Raw genomic sequence first — 21,612 nt, forward strand, 5'->3', positions numbered from 1 at the left:
TTTGTTATGCAGTCCGTTGCTTTTATTGCTTCCATAACAAGATCTTATAAAGCTTATTTTCTTCACACTAATAAATCATGCATATTTAGAGAGCAATTTTTATTGCTTGCACCGATGACAACTTAGTTGAAGGATCTTACTCAATCCATAGGTAGGTATGGTGGACTCTCATGGCAAGACTGGGTTTAAGGATATTTGGAAGCACAAGTAGTATCTCTACATGGTGCAAGGAATTTTGGCTAGCATGAGGGGGGAAGGCAAGCTCAACATGTTTGAATGATCCATGACAATATACTTTAACTGAGATGTGAGAAAACATAACCCATTACTTTGTCTTCCTTGTCCGACATCAACTCTTTAGCATGTCATACTTAATGAGTGCTCACAATTAAAAAAGATGTCTAATATAGTATATTTATATGTGAAATCTCTCTTCCTTCAATATTCTTTCATGAATTGTTCAAATGACCAATACAATCCTTGCTAACCTTCAATAAATTTACAACCTCTACTTCTTAGTTGTGAAGTCATTACTCCCCATGGGATAAGCAAATGAGACATATATAATTTCAGATTTATGACATTCAACTCATTCAACCATTTACTCATAGGATATAAGCGAAGCACACGAGTAAATGACAAACTACTACAAAAGGATATAAGTGAAGATCAATGAGTAGCTAAATAATTATGTAACTATGTGAAGACTCTCTCTCATTTAAGAATTTCAGATCTTGGTATTTTATTCAAACAGCAAGCAAAGGAAAATAAAATTACATTGCAAGGATAGCACAACTCATGTGAAGAAGCAAAAACTTAGGTTCAACCTATACTAACCGATAGTTGTTGAAGAAGAAAGGTGGGATGCCTAACAGGGCATCCCCAAGATTAGATGCTTGAGACTTCTTGAAATATTATCTTTGGGTGCCTTGGGCATCCCCAAGCTTGAACTTTTGTGTCTCCTTAATTCCTCTCATAACATGGTTTCTCTTTTTATCAAAAGATTCATCCACACCAAACTCAACAAGAACTCGTGAGATAGGTTAGTATAAACCAATGCAAAACCTTATCATTTTCTACTGTAAAAAATCACAAAAATTATTATTCAACATTTTATACTAAATGCCTCTTCATATTTAATATTCCTATCCTCAAATAGAATCATTAAACAAGCAAACATATGCAAACAATGCAACCATAATAGCAATCTGCCAAAACAGTATAGTCTGTAAAGAATGCAAGATTCATCATACTTCCCTAACTCCAAAAATTATGAGAAAAATACCTCACTCTATAAGATTTATCATAGCTAATTATGAAAAAAGTTTCAACATTATATCATTCTCTTAATTTTCTAGGGAATTTTTGCAACAGCGGTAAACTTTCTGTTTTCAAACAGCAACATGTATACTAGCAAAATAAGCATGCTAAAGGATATCCTTGACATTTTTATTGAAAATAAATATGCTAAAATTTATTCTAAATAACAGCAAGCAAATACTAACAAAATAAAATGACGCTCCAAGCAAAACACATATCATGTGGTGAATAAAAATATAGCTCCAAGTAAAGTTACCGATGAACGAAGACGAAAGAGGGGATGCCATCCGGGGCATCCCCAAGCTTAGGCTGTTGGTTGTCCTTGAATATTACCTTGGGGTGCCTTGGGAATCCCCAAGCTTATGCTCTTTCCACTCCTTATTCCATAGTCCATCAAATGTTTACCCAAAACTTGAAAACTCCACAACACAAAACTCAATAGAAAACTCGTAAGCTCCGTTAGTATAAGAAAATAAAACCACCACTTAGGTACTGTAATTAACTCCTTATAAATTCATATTGGTGTAATATCTACTGTATTCCAACTTATATATGGTTCATACCCTCCGATACTACTCATAGATTCATCAAAATAAGCAAACAACACATAGAAAACAGAATCTGTCAAAAACAGAACAGTCTATAGTAATCTGTATCAAACTATACTTATGGAAGTCCAACACTCCTACCAAATTAGGAAGTCCTAGGAAAGTTTTGTACCAATCCAGAGCAAAAAGAATCATATCAGAAGCACGTTTATGTGAATTATGAAAACTAATTTACAGGGTGCAAAAGTTTCTGATTTTCAGCTGGATCAACACAACTATCACCATAAGCTATCCTAAAGGTCTTACTTGGCACTTTATTGAAACAAAAGCTATAAAACATGATTAATACAGTAGCATAATAATGTGGACACACAAAAACAGTAAGGATAAATATTGGTTTGTCTCCCAACAAGCACTTTTCTTTAATGCCTTTCTAGCTAGGCATGATGATGACAATGATGCTCACATAAAAGATAAGAATTAAAACATAATGGGAGCATCATGAAGCATATGACTAGCACATTTAAGTCTATACCACTTCCTATGCATAGGGATTTTGTGAGCAAACAACTTATGGGAACAATAATCAACTAGCATAGGAAGGCAAAACAAGCATAACTTCAAGATTTTCAACACATAGAGAGGAAACTTGATATTATTGCAATTCCTACAAGCATAAATTCCTCCCACATAATAATTTTCAGTAGCATCATGAATGAATTCAACAATATAACCAGCACATAAAGCATTCTTTTCATGATCTACTAGCATAGAATTTTTATTACTCTCCACATAAGCAAAATTCTTCTCATCAATAATAGTGGGAGCAAACTCAACAAAATAATTATCATATAAGGCATAATCCAATTGAAAACTAAAATCATGATGAAAAGTTTCAAGGTTATCATTATTCTTAATAGCATACAAGTCATCACAATAATCATCATAGATAGCAACTTTGTTCTCATAATCAATTGGAACCTCTTCCAAATAGTGGATCCATCACTAAATAAAGTCATGACCTCTCCAACTCCACTTTCATAATTATGACAATAATATTCAACATCCTCCAAAATAGTGGGATCATTACTTCCTAAAGTTGACACTCTTCCAAACCCACTTTCATCAATATACTCATCATAAATAGGAGGCATGCTTTCATCATAATAAATATTCTCATCAAAACTTGGGGGACTAAACATATCATCTTCATCAAACATAGCATCCCCAAGCTTGTGGCTTTGTATATCATTAGCATCATGGGTATTCAAAGAATTCATACTAACAACATTGTAATCATGCTCATCATTCAAAGATCTAGTACCAAACATTTTAATACATTCTTCTTCTAGCAATTGAGCACAATTTTTCTTTCCATCATTCTCATGAAAGATATTAAAAAGATGAAGCATATGAGGCAAACTCAATTCCATTTTTTGTAGTTTTCTTTTATAGACTAAACTAGTGATAAAACAAGAAACAAAAAGATTCGATTGCAAGATCTAAAGATATACCTTCAAGCGCTCACCTCCCCGGCAACAGCGCCAGAAAAGAGCTTGATGTCTACTACACAACATTCTTCTTGTAGACGTTGTTGGGCCTTCAAGTGTAGAGGTTTGTAGGACAGTAGCAAATTTCCCTCAAGTGGATGACCTAAGGTTTATCAATCCGTGGGAGGCGTAGGATGAACATGGTCTCTCTCAAACAACCCTGCAACCAAATAACAAAGAGTCTCTTGTGTCCGCAACACAACCAATACAATGGTAAATTGTATAGGTGCACTAGTTCGGCGAAGAGATGGTGATACAAGTGCAATATGGATGGTAGATATAGGTTTTTGTAATCTGAAAATATAAAAACAGCAAGGTAACTAATGATAAAAGCGAGCGTAAACGGTATTGCAATGGTAGGAAACAAGGGATAGGGTTCATACTTTCACTAGTGCAAGTTCTCTCAACAATAATAACATAGATAGATCATATAACAATCTCTCAACATGCAACAAAGAGTCACTCCAAAGCCACTAATAGCGGAGAACAAACGAAGAGATTATGGTAGGGTACGAAACCACCTCAAAGTTATTCTTTCGGATCAATCTATTCAAGAGTTCATACTAGAATAACACCTTAAGACACAAATCAACCAAAACCCTAATGTCACCTAGACACTCCATTGTCAACTCAAGTATCCATGGGCATGATTATACGATATGCATCACACAATCTTAGATTCATCTATTCAACCAACAGAAAGTACTTCAAAGAGTGCCCCAAATTTCTACCAGAGAGTCAAGACGAAAACGTGTGCCAACCCCTATGCATAGGTTCATGGGCAGAACCCGCAAGTTGATCACCAAAACATACATCAAGTGGATCACGTGATATCCCATTGTCACCACAGATAAGCACGGCAAGACATACATCAAGTGTTCTCAAATCCTTAAAGACTCAATCTGATAAGATAACTTCAAAGGAAAAACTCAATCCATCACAAGAGAGTAGACGGGGAGAAACATCATAAGATCCAACTATAATAGCAAAGCTCGCGATACATCAAGATCGTGCCATAGAGAGAACACGAGAGAGAGAGAGAGAGAGATCAAACACATAGCTACTGGTACATACCCTCAGCCCCGAGGGTGAACTACTCCCTCCTCATCATGGATAGCGCCGGGATGATGAAGATGGCGACCGGTGAGGGATTCCCCCTCTGGCAGGGTGCCGGAACAGGCTCCCGAGAGGTTTTTGGTGGCTATAGAGGCTTGCGGCGGCGGAACTCCCGATCTATCTTGTCCTTCAATGGTTTTAGGGTATATGGGAATATATAGGTGAAAGAAGTCAGTCGGGAGAGCCTCGAGGGGCCCACGAGGGTGGAGGGCGCGCCCAGGGGGGTGGGCGCGCTCCACTATCTCGTGGCTTCCTCGACGCTTCCCTGGCTTGCACTCCAAGTTCCTGGGATCACGCTCGTTCCAAAAATCACGCTCCCAAAGGTTTCATTCCGTTTGGACTCCGTTTGATATTCCTTTTGTTTGAAACACTGAAATAGGCAATAAAACAACAATATGGGATGGGCCTCCGGTTAATAGGTTAGTCCAAAAAGTAATATAAAAGTGTATAATAAAGCCCGTAATAATTCAAAACAGATAATAAAATAGCATGAATGCTTCATAAATTATAGATACGTTGGAGACGTATCAACCATTCAGGAGCTGCAGGAATCAAGAGTCATGCGCGGCGATCGCCGCCTACCCGGCGTAGCCCCCCATCCAGGCAAGGATGGCGGGCTACGCATCTCCATCGACTACCCAGGGCTCAACCGAGTCGTGTCTCAGGAGCGTTTCTGGCCTTCGCGCGTGGGACCTTGCGAGGGTCCACCTCACAGCTACATTTGCATGCCTTTCGGCCTGCCGAACGTGGCTGCTGCTCAACAGCGCCTAATGAGGAGCATTCTGGAAGCTTAGGAGGCCATGCACTGCGTGTTCCTGGCAGAGATGGAGATGGACCTTGAGGAGCCGCCCGGACCGCCAGAGCCTCCTGAGGCTCAGGGCTCCGATGGCTCGTGAGGATCGACTTCTTCACCATGCATCATCAACTACTCCAACACCCGCTCTGCAATGATATCAGGTGACATCTTTCGAGTTTCATTTCAGCTGGGAGCGCCCTCAGGGCTGCATTATTCCCGGGTCGCATGGGTCCGTCCCTGCGGCAATTATCTGTTTTCCTTCTGTCTTTAGTACAATTTGCTAGGGGCGGCCCTCGGGCTGCATCATCCCCAAGCCGCTCGGGCCTGACCCAGTGGCATGTATCTTTCCTGCATCTATCTAAGCTGATTTGGTCCTCATGCTCAACCTACCTGTGATAATCACCTGCTCGATTGACACCTACCTTTGGAGCCGCTCGCTTTGGCACGGCGCTTGTGCATGGGTCCGTCCCTGCAACGTCGACAAATCTGAGCTGTCGAGGTCTGGCCCGCGGCAGCCCCGCAAGCGCTACCTCACCAAGCCCTCAGTTCCCTCATCACTCACTCGGAGCAACCAATGGCTGGCCGCAATCGTAATGGCAACCTTTGCTTCTCTCATGTTGGCTTACAGGAACTACCTGAGGAATAACATGGGGAGGCATCACGAGCTCTCTCTCTCTCTCTCTCTCTCTTACCCGTGTGATCCGCTCGCGCGTTAAAAGGGGGGCTCCTGAGCATCGCGACTCAGGAGCTCTAACTGGCTCTCCAGCCCTCACCCCCAGGCCTTGTCCACGGCATCGCGACCTGGCATACCAGCGGCGGCTGAGCTCGCTCGAGGGTCGGGACCTGAGGACGTAGAGCACAAAGGAGAGTGCGGGGAAGGGAGGAGAAGCTCACAAAGGCCTGACCCAGCGACATCCCAGCTGCCAACACGCAGGTCTGGTGCCTCGTGGAGGAATGGCTAAAAGCTTTCAAGATAAGTCACGCTCCTGGAACAGCTAATCGACGCAACACCAAACCCTCACTTAATGCGGCTCTGTGACGGCGACGTTGCCTTCCTTTCTTGCCCAGCGGTGGCTGCTTGAGCGCTAAAGGGTACCTCCTGAGCATCGCGCCTCAGGGGATCTTACTGGACCTCGGGCCGCTCACCTCCTGGCCTTGACCACGGCATTGCGACCTGGCATAACAGCGATGGCTGAAGCCTGCCTGGGGACCGGGACCTGTCAGCATAGAGCATCAAGCCGTCGCGAGGTTAGAAATTAAGGGGGAACCGAGCCGAGATAGGACAAGCATCTTGCACCACTTCATAATAAGGATGATATCGACAAAAGACACAAGAAATGCTTCACATGCCCCCACGGGGTACTTCCTTGGTTCCTCGCAGGGAACAAAAGGTGCTAATCCTAAGGAGCCCTAACTACACGTGCTTCCACGACCGACGCCATCGTCAACAGTGGGCCACCAAGCGCCGGCGCCAACCCCATCCAGATCAGCCGCATCGGTGGCCTGGTGTAGCTGCCTTGCTCCAGGTGCAGCGTGAGCTTGGGGGCTCGTAGCTGTCATCGCTCGTCTCCGGAGTCGCAAGAAGATCGGGAGAGTCGCTGGACCCTCCAGCATCTCCGCTACCGCCAGAGGAGCTGCTGAGGAAGCGGAGGGCAGGCCTGGCCCTTGCCATGCCGACGTCCTGGCCGCCTCCTCTGGGGCAGCAATCCAGCCGGCGTCCTTCCGCATCGAGGACCTTGAAGAGCATCAGGGAGGCGCCGTCGTATTCGAGATGAATCACAAGGGCACCTCCTATTCGGCAGACCTAAGCGATCTCGCCCCAGCCCCAGGTCATGTAGACCTTGCCCGGAGCAACGACCTCGACCTCCGTTCCGGTCGTGGGGGTACCGCAGTCGGCGTGCTACAGCCAGAGCTCAAGAGGCCCCCTCGGCGGCATCTCAAAGGCAAAGGAAGGAGGAAGGCGTATCCAGGAGCTTGGAGGCATGGCGGCATGAAGCACGAGCTCGCGAGAGGAGTCTGCGACGTGGACTCCAGGAGCGATGGCACGCACCATCGTGACTCGTCGATGTCGCCGACGGCGCGGGCGGTTCCACTCGATGTCTTCTTCTCTAGGACCCTCAGGCCGGGCGCACAAAGGCAGCGGAAACCCAGGGGGTGGCCGCTCGTACCAAGACCTCGATGCCTTCGGCCGAGCAACCTCATCACGATAGTTGGGGACCGGCCTCTTCTTCGGCAGGAGCGGGTCGGGCCCCTCTCGGGGGGCCTTTCCTTTCTCCTCGGCTGAGAACCGGCAGATCGGCACCATTGGCGTCAAGATGGAGGAGGAGCGAGGAAGAAGTAGCGGAGCAAGAAGAGATGGACTGCGCGGGCTCACGCCTCTCCATACTTATAGCCCAGAGGAGGCCAACCGTCAGCCTCCATGATCACAGGTTGACTCATTTTTGCATGCATGGACTCATCAAATCGGGCAGTTTCCGAGGCAGCATGGGGAAGCGGAGACGCCCACGTCCAATCAACCGCCACGCGACAACCAAGGCCGCAGGCTGTTGGGCTCGCGGCGCTCCACACTTGCCCTTTCGCTTCACTGCTAAGCCAAGTATGAGCGCGCCTTGGGCCTGGGGGCTACTGTCGGCGTTCTGGGAACGGGGGTCCCCAGACTTGCCTGCCTGCGGCCTGCGGCGTGGCTCAAGGGGTGGCCCAGTACAGCCCATCTTCATCAACTCAAGCACAAGACTCTCGCGAGGGGCCAAGCCTCGTAGGGCGGATGACGCAAGGCTTCCTCAGGAACGGCCTCACTAGGCCGGCTCGTGAGGAGGCGGAGAGATCAAGGCAGGGGTACCTCGCGAGGTGCTCGTGATGCAAGCCATGACGATCGAGACCATCCTTGTTTCCTCTTTGGTGCAAAGGGGGCAAGCGCAGGTGTGGAGTACCGATGCATCAAGCAAAGGTTACCATTTCGGTGCAACGAGACCAAGACCAGCAGAGCGCCAGGACGGAGGTCACCGTGGAGCCCAAGACGGTGTCATCGCCAGGGCCTTTGGCAGACGAGGACCAACTTTAGTCAGGATAACTTGTACTAGATGTTTCCCTTGAAAACGACCGTTGTTGGCGCCCTTCCCGCTCAATATTTGGGAAGAGGACCAGGGCCTCTATATATAGAGATAGCCACCACAGTAGAGGGACATCGGATCTAGATCTCACCTAGAGCCAACAGAGATGGAGCAATTCCTCCCCAAGCACACCACCACAAGAACACCCCTCGCGAGGATGTTCTTCCTTTGTATTGTTCATCATCAGCCCCCGAGGCAATCCACCACACCACACACTGGATTAGGGTATTACACCACAACGGTGGCCCGAACCAGTATAAACCTTGTGTCCCTTGTGTTGTTCATCGTTAGCTTAGAATCTCAGCGAGGCGTTGGGACGTGGAGCAGTAGGGGGAAGATCTTCATTCGCGCCCCAGAGTTTGAACCTTAAGGGTTTTGCCGGAACCCGATATCTGACACCTGACAACGGGATTGTCGGCCGCCTGGCACTAGCCAAGTTCATGGCCGCGTCACACTACACCTACAACACGCTGAAGATGCGTGGGCCGATGACCATCATCACCGCCCCCTCCGACAAGAAGGATGCGCTGATCTGTGCTGACCAACTTTACTAGGAAGCAGTTGCAGCGACTGCTGCCAAGGCACTTGCTCCTGCCGTTGAAGCCCCGGGAGGGAAGAAGACCTGCGAGACCTCTCGCACCCACTCCGGCAAGTGCACCTCTTCGGAGTGCTGTGCTCCCATTGAGGACGTGCTAGAGAGCTCCACTGGCAAGAGCAAGAAATCCAGAGATGCTCCAATAGAGACCAAGAAGGTGTCCGCCAAAGAGGATGGCACGGGAGGGGCTTTCACCATAAGATCCACCCTTGATAGCAAATAGGAAGGCGAGCTCGTCACTTTCCTGCGGGCGACTATTGATGTGTTTGCATGGCAAGAATCCGACATCCCCGACGTTCCCAGGGAAGTGATTGAGCACCATCTTGCTATCTGTCCTCGTGCGTGGCCCGTCAAGCAGAAGGTCAGGAAGCAAGCTTTGGAAAGGCAAGAGTTCATCACAGAAGAGGTCAGAAAGCTAGAAGCGGCAGGCTTGGTGAGAGGAGTGCTCCATTCGACGTGGTTGGCCAATCCGGTGGTGGTGTGCAAGGCAAACGGGAAGTGGAGGTTGTGTATTGATTACACAGATATCAATAAGGCCTGTCCAAAAGACCCTTTCCTGTTGCTGTGCATTGACCAGATTGTTGACTCCAAGGCCGGGTGTGACCTGTTATCATTCCTCGACGCCTACTCAGGATACCATCAGATTTTCATGACGAGAGAAGATGAAGAGAAGACAGCATTCATCACCCCATGTGGTACGTATTGCTTTTTACGGATGCCTTTTAGGTTGAAGAGCGCTGGCTCGACCTTTGGAAGAGCAGTCCAAATTGGTTTTGAGCCCCAGCTACATAGAAATATGGAAGCTTATATGGATGACATAGTGGTCAAAACCAAGGACAAGGCAACACTTGTACAAGATCTGGAAGAAAAGTTTGCAAATCTGCGCAAGATCAACCTCAAGCTGAACCCTGAGAAGTGTGTCTTCGCCGTTCCGTCCGGCAAGCTTCTCGGGTTCTTTGTGTCACAACGTGGGATCGAGGCGAATCCAGACAAGATCGAGGTCATTGAGCAGATTGAGGCGCCTAGGAAGATCAAGGATGTGTGTCAGCTCACTGGCTGCGTTGCCGCCATGAGCAGATTCATTTCCAAATCTGCTGAGCGTTCCCTTCCCTTTTTCAAAATATTGAAAAAGGCGGGCCCAATGGAATGGATCCAGAGGCCGAAGCATCATTGAGGACTTGAAGAAATACCTCTCCTCCACGCCGATACTGGTTGCGCCTAAACCACAAGAGCCGCTGCTACTGTATCTAGCGACAATGAATCAAGTGGTCAGCACCGTGCTAGTGGCGCAGAGGGAGGTTGACAAAGTGGCAGTGGCAACGGTAGGATTAGCGGATGGTGAGCCAGAGCTCCCCCCGGCAGGGTCTGACACCAGCGAGGCAGGGCCTGCGCAACCAAATGAAGTGGTGCAGAAGAAGAAGATGATGCAGCGCCCGGTTTACTTTGTCAGCTCCCTCTTGCAGGGGGCTAGGTCAAGGTACTCCGGTGTGCAGAAATTGCTCTTCAGCCTCCTTATGGCCTCGAGGAAGCTGCGTCATTACTTCCAAGCACACGAGATCACCGTCGTCACTCGCCTCCCATTGCAACAGATACTGCATAACCCAGATGCAACGGGGAGGATTGTGGAATGGGCCTTGGAGCTATCGAGCTTTGGTTTGAAGTTTGAAAGTACTTCGACAATCCCGAGCCGAGTCTTGGCAGAGTTCATTGCAGAATGGACCTCGACGCCCGACGAAGAGATCTAGGATACCACTCTTCCTGGCAAGGAAACAAGCCGTAACTAGATTATGTACTTTGACGGGGCTTTCTCGCTGCAAGGCGCTAGCACTGGTGTGCTGCTCGTCGCACCCACCGGAGAGCACCTCAAGTATGTGATCCAGATGCACTTCCCCAGGGAGATGTCGACGAACAACACTGCTGAATATGAGGGATTGCTTTCCGGTCTTAGGATCGCGGCAGACCTCGGGATCAAGAAACTCATCCTCGGAGGTGATTCACAGCTTGTTGTCAAGCAAGTCAACAAAGATTATCAAAGCCCGTTGATGGAGGCCTACGTGGATGAGGTGAGGAAGGTGGAGGAGCGCTTTGACAGTATACAGGCGGAGCATGTTCCGTGAGTGGAGAACGACATCGCCAACTACCTGTGGAAGCCCACTGCCCTCAAGCTACCTGTGGAACTAGGTACTTTTGTGCTTCAGTTAACTCAACCATCCGGTGAACCATGAACAGAGCAGAACAAGCGGAGGAAATCAGGCCCCGGCAAGTACTTTCCCACCGAGCTCCCAGGAGCCGCTAGCGGAGATGCTGCTGTGGACACTAAGCCTGCTGTGGGGCAACCGACTCCGACAAGACGTCAAGCCCTGCCCGTAGAGACAGCCACACCCATGGAAGAGGAAATGCCTTTAGTCCTTGTCGTCGAGCCCCAGGCTCTGGAATGAGCACATCATACCGTCCGATTCCCCCAAACAGGGGAGCTTCCTGAGGAGCGGGAAGAAGCGGAGAAAGTAGCCCATCGGTCTTCCATGTACCAGTTCGTTGACAACGTTCTATACAAAAAAAGAACAAACGGGGTGAAATTGAAGTGCATTCCCGAGGAGGAAGGACTGGAGCTGTCGGCAGAGATACATGGAGGCATATATGGCTCCCACATAGGGTCGAGGGCCCTTGCCGGCAATGCTTTCCGGCAAGGTTTCTTCTGGACCACTTCCCTCCAGGATGTGCTGACACTAGTAACCACGTGTGAAGCGTGTTACTTCCATTCAAAGAAGCTTCATCAGCCAGCTCAAGCCCTTCAAACTATCCCTCTCTCCTGGCCATTCTTGGTCTGGGGGCTCGACATACTGGGCCCTTTCCCCCATGCTGTCGGGGGCTTTGAGTACTTGTATGTTGCAATCAACAAGTTCACAAAGTGGCCGGAGGTGGAAGCAGTGAGGAAGGTGACAGCGCAGTCAGCTGTCAAGTTCTTCAAGGGGCTCGTTTGCCGTTTTGGTGTGCCAAACAGTGTCATCACCGACAACGGCACATAGTTCACAAGCCGCACCTTCATGCAATACATCGAAGACCTCAGCAGCAAGGTCTGTTTCACTTCCGTGGCACACCCATGGAGCAACGGCCAGGCGGAGAGGGCAAATGCTGAAGTGCTGCGAGGCCTAAGGACAAGGACTTTTGGTAGGCTGTGCAAAAGCAAAAGGCCCTGGATTGATGAGTTGCCGGTGGTTCTTTGGTCGATCAGGACGATGCCAAATCGAGCCACCGGCCAGACACCTTTTGACCTGGTATACAAGGTAGAGGCAGTTCTCTCCACGGAACTCACATACGGGTCCCCTCGAGTGCTCGCTTATGATGAGCTTGAGCAAGGGCGATTGCGGTAAGATGACACAACGCTCCTCGAGGAAGATCGTCTTCGGGTGGCTGTGAGAGTAGCGCGCTACCATAGCCGCAAGGTTCATGCCCAAAGCTTTGAGGAAGGCGACCTTGTTCTTCAGCACATTCAAACGGCCAAGAATTCCAACAAGTTGATGCCGAAGTGGGAAGACCCTTATCGGGTAATGCGAGTCACCAGGCCCGGCGCAGTCCGCTTGGAGACCAAAGATGCCATTCCAGTGAGCAACTCCTGGAACATCGAGCATCTTCACAAGTTTTACCCATAAGGCACAGCTACCGGGCCCCCCGGCAGACCACCTTTTGTACAAGCCTTGCCGGCGAGGCATGCAACCCTCTGTACAAAGCCAAGCGCAGACCCTGAGCATAAATAAACAAAGCGCTGGCGCCCTAGGTTATAGCATGCATGCTAGGTTAAGTCTCTCGCTCGGTTAGGGTTGACAATGCTTAGCGGCGACTAACCCCTAGCATAGAGGTCGAGCGTGCATCTCTCTGTTCCTTTCCATCCTCTTTGGTTCGCAGGGTACATGGACATTTTTCTGTTGAGCTATTTGGAAGAAAGAGAACGAGTTGGCGCTCTGGTCCCGGCAAGCCAAGGTTGCCGGGGGCTGAAGACACAAGGGTCCAACCCCGGCAAGCCAAGGTTGCTGGGGGGCTGCAGATTCAGATAAGCCCTTTATCCCCTATTTTGCATCTCCGTATGGAATTGGGACGTATGAAACCTCATTTTATTCCTAGGCTACCATGCTCCCCTTTTCCTGTACCCAAGAGCTATTTCTTGGGTCAGAATTTGGTTGTAGCCGCGGTGGCAAGGAAGCAAGCATAGGGCCTAACCCTACTTCGCCCCTGCCTCCGCCAAGAGTGTGAGTACAGTCGAATGGAGTGAGGGGACAGCAAGGCCTATTGCCGGGCGATAATGTTTATCTTAAAAATAACAAGGATTCGATCCTTGGTATGAGCTTTGCTCACGCACAAAGAACCCGGCAAGCACCCTTTTTCATTAATACGTCCCATACAGGTACAGTTCGTACGGAATGTAAACATGAGCAAGGGGATTACAAGTTTTAAATTCAACTAAGGCACGTGGGCTTACAAACTAAAAAGATATAAGATGCCCATAATCCCTTTCTTGTCCCTCTCCTCAGGAAAAGAAACAAGGAAGCAGGAGGGCAAAAGGAGCGCCTAGGCGAGGTACGAGCAGAAGAAGGAGCCAAGAGAACATATCGGCGGTCGCCCAGGAGAGGGCTGGTGATGATGGTGCCAGGAGAAGAGCTGAAAGATGAGGCAGCGGGCTGCCAATACGCTATGAAGGCATCGGTGCCATCATACTCCGACTTGACGGCCCGCCACCCACCTTCCTTGTCTTCTCCGACCTTCCCACGCCAGCTGCCTAGGGAGGCGACCCCGAGAAGTTCAAGGAGCTGGCGATGCAGATGGTGGTGCTGCCGGTGTCGCCCAGGGACGGTGTGCCCGACGCTGAGTCGGACCCGTCATCCTCCCGCCTGCCACCCTTGCCATCGCTGTCGCTGTCCTCCTCGTCACTCTCGCCCGACGAGGTGCTTTCGCCATCAGTCGAGATCTCCGCACAGCACCCTAGCCTGTGTCCCGAGCACCCGAAAACCTTGACGAAGAGCAAATCACTCTCCGCTAGCTTGAAGTAGAGGACATGCCCATCCATCAAGCAATGGGCGAGTGCAAAGGTTTTCCAGCCCCGGCGAAGGAGCATCACTTGAGGGGTGGGGAACCTTGTGTTCACCCACATGTCACCATGGCAACACCCCTTCATGTGAAGCCTTAGCCGTGGTGGCTGGTCGACCTCCAGCATGCTCGCAAATGCCCGGGGAAGACGAAGGCTGCGGCACGGCAGCCTGCGCAGCTGCAAGATGAACTCGAGCGCCGAGTCGCCAACATGACCACTCGGCGAAGCAGGAAGAGATGGCGATGGAGACGGAGACGATGTAGGCATTCCCCTTCCATGCCCACCTTTGCCTCGACCGCCCCGCCGACCGCGGCCCGTCCGGCGGCCCCGCCTCTAGCATGGACTTCGCCCTGGGCATCGAGCTCTTCCTTGACCGCCGCAGCTCTCTGGCGGGAGGAGGACCTGGTTGCTTCCATAGAAGAACGGCCTCGGCCACGCCCCCTCGCCATGACCGTGGGTGAAGGATGGTGATAAGAGGGAGACGCAGGGAGATGCTTTTCCTCCTGCCCCCGAGTCCCTTTTTTATAGTTGGGAAAGGGTGGCCGAAGGACTGGCTCTACGCCCCCAAAGAGCCCGCTCGAATTCGGCTCATTAAAGTGGCAGCAGGCGAGGCCATCGACCGCCCTCCTCGCCCAATTGAAGGTGCGTGGGTATCATCCCGCGCGCGCATTCCCATATTCCATGCGTCTGTCAGCTACCCTGCGCCATGCATGCGGAGTACGTGGCGCAAGGGGCGGGCATAGTGGGAAACTTGGAACGACAGTTCCAAGGCGGGGAAAGTAAATGAGCAGCGGCCCTGCAGTCTTAAAGGGACCCACAAGCCACCTCTTTACTATTCACCGCAGGATGATGCAGGCATGCTTTGGTCACCCTACGCACGATCCCCACATCACGCTTTTGATGCGGGTTGTGGGGAGGCGCAGCGGGCGAAGGAGTTACCGCGGTAAGGCTCCACCCCGCCTGCCCGCGCACCGTTCTGGGCCTAGCCCAACAACGCGTCGCGCTTATGTGTGGCCCAGGCCCGGGGTCTCCTGTCGGTGTACAAAAGTAGGGGTTCTCCTTTGTACCCCTTTACTTGTGCACAGGCAGTCAGAGCTGCGCCCACGGCCACACTCAGCAGGGCAGAGGAGGGAAGCCAAAGCCACAAGATAATCAAGCAACGCCAAGACCAGAAACACAAGGAGCAGAGAGGGCGAGGTAGGCTCCCCCGGCAAGAGCCTTGCCATGGCTGCAGAGTCTTGCCGGGGAAACTTGCCCAACACCAGCAGAGCGCGCCACCCTTGAGCCCAAGGGTCCCAACGCCATCAACCACATTGGAACCAAACCTCGGGAGGCACCTCCATGGTGGCAGGCAAATCTCCGTGAAGATCATAAACACGCAAGATCAGATAAGGAATAGAAGACAACGATGATCCTCGGCAAGATCCTTGCCAAGGAAATCCATGAGACCTCCGGCAAGATCCTTGCCGGGGATGACCACAGTGCCGCGGCAAGACCCTTGCCGGGGCCCTGACAAGACCGTTGCCAAGGACATCAGCGGGGCTGCGGCCAGGCCCGCGCCTGCCAAGGCTCCACCGCCGTTCCCATGCAGTGCCAGCCCAGCCAGCAAGGCGAGCACCTGAGTGGCGATGTGCGGCCCCGAGACCAACTCAGCAAGCACCTGCGTGTTGGCATGCAGATCTTCGTGACGACCCTACCACCGCACCATCTCAGCAGCTTGACAGCCTACATGGCGCTGCACGCCACGTTGGCCTAGACGCGTGTCGAAGCAAGGCGAAGTGGCGACAGCAAGAAGGGCACATTGGCAGCGCATTAAATGCGTTTGTCCGACGGTGCCAGAGGATAGACTCAGCCACCACATGCACTTTCCACCTCCTGTGTGCCACTGTGGTGTCCCCTTTTTCCTATAAAAGGAGGCCCGAGGCATACGAGAGAAGGATCCGGCTTTTTGGACTACGCACGCACCGTAGCTAGTTCAGAACACAAGAACATTCAGATATACACCAAAGCAGGACTAGGGTATTACGCGTCCTCGCGGCCCGCACCTGGGTAAATGGGGGCGCCCCCCTAGGGCGCGCCCTCCTATCTCGTGGGTTCCCTGGACCTCCACCGACCTCAACTCCAACTCCATATATTCACGTTCGCGGAGAAAAAAATCAGAGAGAAAGTTTCATCGCGTTTTACGACACGGAGCCGCCGCCAAGCCCTAATCTCTCTCGGGAGGGCTGATCTGGAGTCCGTTCGGGGCTCCGAAGAGGGGGATTCGTCGCCATCGTCATCATCAACCATCCTCCATCACCAATTTCATGATGCTCACCGCCGTGCGTGAGTAATTCCATCGTAGGCTTGCTGGACGGTGATGGGTTGGATGAGATTTACCATGTAATCACGTTAGTTTTGTTAGGGTTTGATCCCTAGTATATACTATGTTCTGAGATTGATGTTGCTATGACTTTGCTATGCTTAATGCTTGTCACTAGGGCCCGAGTGCCATGATTTCAGATCTGAACCTATTATGTTTTCATGAATATATGTGTGTTCTTGATCCTATCTTGCAAGTCTATAGTCACCTATTATGTGTTATGACCCGACAACCCCGAAGTGACAATAATCGGGATACTTCTCGGTGATGACCGTAGTTTGAGGAGTTCATGTTTTCACTATGTGCTAATGATTTGTTCCGGTTCTCTATTAGAAGGAGGCCTTAATATCCCTTAGTTTCCGCTAGGACCCCGCTGCCACGGGAGGGTAGGACAAAAGATGTCATGCAAGTTCTTTTCCATAAGCACGTATGACTATTTACGAAATACATGCCTACATTACATTGATGAACTGGAGCTAGTTCTGTGTCACCCTATGTTATAGCTATTACACGAGGAATCGCATCCGGCATAATTATCCATCACTGATCCATTGCCTACGATCTTTTCACATATTGTTCTTCACTTATTTACTTTTTCGTTGCTACTGTTACAACTACTACAAAACACCCAAAACTATTATCTTTACTTTTGCTACCGTTACCTTTATTATAATACCACTTTTGCTACTAAATCCAGGTGGTTGAATTGACAACTCAACTGTTAATACTCAAGAATATTCTTTCGCTCCCCTTGTGTCGAATCAATAAATTTGGGTTGAATACTCTACCCTCGAAAGCTGTTGCGATCCCCTACACTTGTGGGTTATCAAGACTAATTTCTGCTGCCGTTGCCGGGGAGCATAGCTCTATTCTCTAAGTCACTGTGGATTTATATCTGTTGATCACTATGAAGAACTTGAAAGACGACCGAACTACTATTTTGCCCTCAACTACGAGGGGAGGTAAGGAACTGCCATCTAGCTCTGCACTAGATTCTCCTTCCGTTATTAGTAGGCTTGCGACACCTAAACCTGCTACTGATATGAATTCTAATATGTCGCATGTTATTGATGATGCCACTTCTGCTATGCATGATGAAACTACTTCTGTGCTTGATACTACTTTGCCATTAGGTGAATTTCTTGATGAACAACTTGCTAGAGTTAGGGGGAATGAAATTACTGAAGAACCTATTATTGATGATAGTGATGATGAAGGTTCTCCCAATGATTATGTATTGCCTGTTGTTCCTAAGGGTTAAGTTATGAATGAAGAAGCTGCTAGGGAAATCTTTGCTTGCAATGATAGATATGATCTTAAGAAACTATTAGCTAAATGGAAGCAACAGTCTCTTAATGCTAGAATGAAACCAGATCCTGCTTTTGCTACTTCACCTATCTGTGTTACTAATAAGGATTATGAATTCTCTGTTGATCCTGAAATTATTACTTTAGTTGAATCTGATCCTTTTTATGGCCTTGAATCTGAAACTGTTGTGGCACATCTTACCAAGTTGAATGATATAGCTACCCTGTTTTCTAATGATGAGAAGTCTCGCTATTATTATATCCTTAAGATATTTCCGTTCTCATTAAAGGGTGATGCTAAGACTTGGTACAATTCTCTTGCTCCTGGTTGTTTGCATAGTCCCCAGGATATGATTTATTACTTCTCTGCTAAATATTTCCCTGCTCATAAGAAACAAGCTGCCTTGCGGGAAATATATAATTTTGTGCAAATCAAAGAAGAGAGTCTCCCACAAACTTGGGGGAGGCTTCTCCGATTACTTAATGCTTTGCCTGATCATCCTCTCAAGAAAAATGAAATACTTGATATCTTTTATAATGGACTAACCGATACTTCAGGGAAAGAACAGTCGACGAAGCTGAAATATTATTGAATAATATGTTGACTACTGAAAATAACTGGACTCTTCCTGAGCCAATTCCTGAGGCAATTCCTGAACCAATTGAGCCAACTCCTGAGCCTATTCCTAAACCCACTCCGAAGAAGAGAGGTGTTTTATTTCTCAGTCCTGAAGATATGCAAGAGGCAAAGAAATCAATGAAAGAAGAAGGTAATAAAGCTGAAGATGTTAAGAATTTACCTCCTATTGAAGAAATACATGGTCTTAATATACCGCCTGTTGAAGAACCATATTGTCTTGATAACCCGACACAGGTAGTAAAGGTAAATTCTCTCTATAGATATGATAAAGTTGAAATCCCCTCTACTAAATTTCATAGCCCATGCTTAGATGAATTTGATGACTTTATGGCTAGACAATAAAGTTTTAATGCTTATGTTGGTAGAAAGTTAAAGAATAATGCTTTCGAGATAGGACGTGTGAGCGATAATCTGGCTAGAGTTAAAGATGAACTTCACCTCATTAGCAAATATGCTTCTATGGTTGCTACTCAAGCTGAGCAAGTACTTAAAGCTCAAAAATGATTTCTTGATGAATTAAATAATAAAAATGACTTTGCTGTTAGAGTGGATACTAGAACTGGTAGAATGACTCAGGAACCTTTGTATCCTGAAGGCCACCCTAAGAGAATCGAGCAAGATTCTCAGAGAAATACTTTAGAGGAACCTAGTTCTTCTAAGAAGAAGAAAAAGAAAGACGATAGAACTTTGCATGCTTCTAGTGAACCTACTGTAGACACACCTAAGAATCCCAACGATATTTCTATTTCTAATGCTGAAACTCAATCAGGTGATGAACATGAACCCAGTGATAATGTTAATGATAATGTTCATGTTGATGCTCAACCTAGCAAAAATAATGATGTAGAGATTGAACCTGTTGTTGATCTTGCTAACCCACAATCAAAGAATCAACGTTATGATAAGAGAGATTTTGTTGCTAGGAAGCACGGTAGAGAAAGGAACCATGGGTTCAGAAACCAATGCCCTTTCCTCCTAAACCATCCAAGTCAAAGGATGATGATGATTTTGAGCGCTTTGCTAAAATGATTGGACCTATTTTCTTACGTATGTGCTTAACTGATATGCTGAAAGTAAATCCTTATGCTAAGTATATGAAGGATATCATTACAAATAAAAGAAAGATACCGGAAGCTGAAATCTCCACCATGCTTGCTAATTACACTTTTAAGGGTGGAATACCAAAGAAACTTGGAGATCCGGGTGTACCAACTATACCATGCTCCATTAAAAGAAATTATGTTAGAACTGCTTTATGTGATCTTGGAGCCAGTGTTAGTGTTATGCCTCTCTCTTTATATCGTAGACTTGAATTGAATAAGTTGGCACCTATTGAAATATCTTTGCAAATGGCTGATAAATCAAGTGCTATACCTATCGGTATTTGTGAGGATGTGCCTGTTGTGGTTGCAAATGTCACTATCTTCACGGACTTTGTTATTCTTGATATTCCCGAGGACGATAGTATGTCTATTATCCTTGGTAGACCTTTTCTTAATACTGGAGGGGCTGTTATTGATTGCAACAAAGGCAATGTCACTTTTCATGTTAATGGTAATGAGCATACGGTACACTTTCCGAGGAAACAATCTCAAGTTCATAGCATCAATTCCATTGGAAAAGTTCCAACTATGATTATTGGAGGTTTTGAATTTCGTCTCCCTACTGTTAAGAAAAAGTATGATATTCTTATTGTTGGGGATTTTCATATCCCCATTGAGGTAACTTAGTGTTATTCGAAATTTCTCCGGTTCCGTGTTATTCGGAATGAGTTTGTTAACAAGACTTGATCAACCTTGTTAGTGGATTCATTTTGATGATCATGAGATGGATGAAACTAGAAGGCACAACCTTCTGTACCCTCTTTTTACTTTCTGTTATTTAGAATAAATAAAGTAAAAATAGTATTATCTGTCTGTTTTCTGAATTATCCGTGCATTACAAAAATAGTCCGAAAATAAAAGTTCTCCAAATGCCCTGCAAATTTAGTATGATTTTTTTTGGAATATTTGAGGATTTTAGGCACTGAAATCACTGCAGGAGGGGAAAGCACTAGGCCACGAGAGTGGAGGGCACCCCCCCTATAGGGCGCGCCCCTGTCTCGTGGGCCCCTGGTGGCCCCCCTCCACTTATGCCAGCACCCACACACTTCATCTTCTACCCAAAAAAATCCCCATCCAGCTCAAGCACGAGTTCTAGCTCATTTTGCTGCGATTTTCGATCTCCTTGCTCAAAGATCCATTCACAAAACTGCTTTGGGAGATTGTTGCTTGGTATGTGACTCCTCCATTGGTCCAATTAGTTTTTGTTCTAGTGCTTTATTCATTGCAAATTTTTGCTGCATAGGTGACCATGTTCTTGAGCTTGCATGTTAAATTTATGAGGTCGCAAGCAATTCCAATGCATGATATAGGTTCTAGGCACTTGTAGGAGTAGTTGCTATCAATCTTGTTTAGTTTTATACACTTTTATTTTGAAGTTACTAAAATTTCAGAAATTTTCAGAAAATGTTGAGGAAACTTTTGAGGGGCTCTTCTAGCCAAAGCCCTCAGGAAAAACAAGCCAAAGAGAAGTAAAAATCCAAGTATAATCTTCCTCGCTTAGCGGAAGTACGGTCGTGTGAATGGCCATGTGAGGATTTCTTGAAAGAAGCTGGAATTCATGAAGATTTTCATACTTTAATCGAGACTGCAGGCCTCACCGGTTTCATCAACGACCGAATCGATCAGTATCTTTTACTCACCAATACTTTCATGCAAAACTTTTATTATTATCCTAAGAAGTCACCGCCTGCAGTATCATTTCATTTATATGATGAGTTCAGAGAAATGTCTTTACGTAATTTTTGCGCGGTATGTAGGATACCTTATGAGGGAGAATTAGAGGAACCCCATCGTGAAGATGTGGATGGCTTTGTTAAAACTATATTTGTAGAGGAGCCAAAGAAGGGTTCCAAGGCAAAAGTCTCTAGCATACACTTTCCTGTTTTACGCTACTTTGCCATATTTGCTAGTAGATGTTTGATTGGTCATGGAAATAGTGGCAACTTGAGCGTTCCTGATACACTACAAAAAAATACACTTCCGTGATGATAAATGTTTGTCACAGTAGGTCGCGTTTTTTGTCATGCATGTACATCCATGACGATTTTATGACAGAATCAAGATAGTCATACCTGTGCTGTTGTA

The sequence above is a fragment of the Triticum aestivum genome, chromosome 7B, assembly GCF_018294505.1.
Source record: "Triticum aestivum cultivar Chinese Spring chromosome 7B, IWGSC CS RefSeq v2.1, whole genome shotgun sequence".
In the NCBI taxonomy this organism is placed as follows: Eukaryota; Viridiplantae; Streptophyta; class Magnoliopsida; order Poales; family Poaceae; genus Triticum; species Triticum aestivum.